The sequence below is a fragment of the Equus przewalskii genome, chromosome 11, assembly GCF_037783145.1.
Source record: "Equus przewalskii isolate Varuska chromosome 11, EquPr2, whole genome shotgun sequence".
NCBI lineage: Eukaryota > Metazoa > Chordata > Mammalia > Perissodactyla > Equidae > Equus > Equus przewalskii.
In genome coordinates this window covers 31,485,108-31,487,699 of record NC_091841.1, presented here as the reverse complement: position 1 = coordinate 31,487,699, position 2,592 = coordinate 31,485,108, and positions in this window count along the sequence as shown.

Genomic DNA, 2,592 nt, shown 5'->3' with positions numbered 1-2,592 from the left:
TCCCAAATGGGACCCGCCACCCCCGACATTCTGCAGTCGCTTCCGTGGTTTATGAATGTTTTTATGACCTGAGCTTGGATCCCGGAGCACCATCATTTGTGAAAACCGTTCCTGCTGGGGGAACTTTTCATAAACGGATTCAAACGGCACTTGCCGCCTGGTGCCTGGCCTCTTGGCTCACTGCAGAGCTCGTCCACACTGTGTATGCTGTGGCTCATGAGTCCTCATCGCTGACTAATACCCCATTGTACGAATGTACCCCAGTTTATATATTCGTGCCCCTGTCGGCAGACATTCGGGTGTTTCCCACCTGGATTTATGGGAGCACTCTGGGAGCATCCCCGTGCGTGCCCCCTGGGGCACGTGGGCACCCGTTCCTCTTGGGCATTTATGCAGGAGTGGAATGGCTGGGTTGGAAGGTTTGCAGACCTTCCACCTTTAGATAATGCCAAACAGGTTTCCGAAGGGGTGCCGCTCTGCCCCTTGAGCAGAGCTCACGTGTCCATGCTCCGTACCCTCTCCAGGGCTTCTTGTCGTCCATCCTTCGTGGTAGCCGTCTGGAGAAGGTATAGCGGTGCGTCCTTGAGGTTTTAGTCTATGCTTCCCTGATGAGTCATGAGGCTGACTCACGTGTTCATTGCCACGTGGACGTCCTCTTTCGTGAAAGGCCTATGTTATTACCTGGATTATCTCTTTTCTATCTTGCTGTCTTCGTGATTTGTGGGAGCTCTTCCGTGGTGTCCCTGCCCGTTGGCGGGTCCCTGCGTGCTGGATGACTTCTCCCACCCCGAGGCTCTGAACTTCACTCTCTTAGCGGCATCTTTACAAACAGAAGTCTCCAATTTCAATATAGTCACAATTACCAATTGGTTAGGGCTTTTCTCCGCAGGACACAAACAGAAGTCAACACATAGAGACACATGGATGCATTTGCCAAATCAGGGTGCACATGGGGTCCTCTAGTGCTGAGGAGAGCCTATTTTTTTTTTTCTTCTTCTTCTTAAGATTGGCACCTGGGCTAACAACTGTTGCCAATCTTTTTTTTGTTTTCTCTGCTTTATTTCCCAAACCCCCCTGATACATAGCTGTATATCTTAGTTGCAGGTCCTTCTGGTTGTGGGATGTGGGACGCCGCCTCAAGGTGGCCTGACGAGCGGTGCCATGTCCGCGCCCACGATCCGAACCCTGGGCCGCCACAACGGAGCGCGCGAACTTAACCACTCGGCCACGGAGCCAGGAGGGCCTACTTTTTGACGCTGGTGGTGGTTCCATGAGCATTTGCTTTATTAGAATTATTCAGGTGTTCAATGATGCCTCAAGTAGCTTTCTGGATGATGTATATGTATTTATACAAATAAACACGTATATTTATAAAAGTATCATTCATAAATGTCATCAGGGAGGAATAGCAAACGTCTGTTAACGTATCTTTTCATATACATATGAAAATAAAGTGATGAATGCGTACATCTTTGTGTGGATTTAAGTAATTTCCGTGGGGAGACTGTCCTTATATTTATTCATAAATAACCACAACGCGTAGAACAGACTATCTCTGGGAAGGGAAACAGGTAAAGAGGAAATGGCTGATTTCATCGTGAACTAAAGCGCACACAGAGCAGAGTGGGACGGGCCGTGGGGAGGAGGGCCCGAGCTGCGGTGGGCAAGGAGGGCACCACGGGGTCCGCGTGGAGTGTGGCGAGGAGGGCGTCTGCATGGGCGGGGACGGTCACCATGACGGGAGGCTGGTTACAAAGGAACTGGGCAAATAGGAAATGTACTAAAGCGAGCCCACACCGCGGTGCTGGACGGGCTTGGAGGAGCGCGCATCCCCTCTGGCCCTCTCCAGCGGGGGCGTCTACAACCCGCAGAGCCCCAACAGCAACAAGCTCGCCCAGCGCCCGGATATTGGCTCCTAAATGTCGTTCACGCTCACAGCAACTGGGCTCCTGGGGGAAATGGCTGACTCCAGGGAACGTCCAGGGCTGGGACTGTAAAGTACAAGATGACCTGGACCATCTTGTACGGGGAACCAAAGAAGTGCCGAAGGAACGAGGACACGTCCAAAGGACGCAGGAGCTCCCTCCACTGACCGAATCCAGGACAATCTGAGCATCAAAGTTAGCAAAGTTAGTAAAGACTATAGCCCATTGAATAAAACAGGAAACCGCCAGTCCACCCTGAGATTAATGAGTAAATAAACTGGAGGTTTCGTGAATACTGAGATCTTTAGTTTCAAAGAACTATCTTGAAGAACAATTATAATTACAAAGGGAAAATTGAGTAACCTTACCGAAGGAGAGCCCGGGAGGCCCCACCTCGACCTAGTGATCAAAGTCAACACGACCAGGAGGGGATCAATCAGAATTATCCGCCTCCTGAGAGGATGCACCGAGAAGAACACAGCGTCACTTCTGTGGTTTTCCTGCCTGCGGCGGATTGAACATCTGCGTTGCCTAAAATTCCTCTGCTGAAGCCCCAGCGCCCAGTGGGATGGCATTTGGAGATGTGGCCTTAGGGAGGTAGTTAGGGTCAGATGAGGTCAGGTGGGTGGGATCCTGACAAGAAGAGGCAGGACACCAGAGCAGGCGC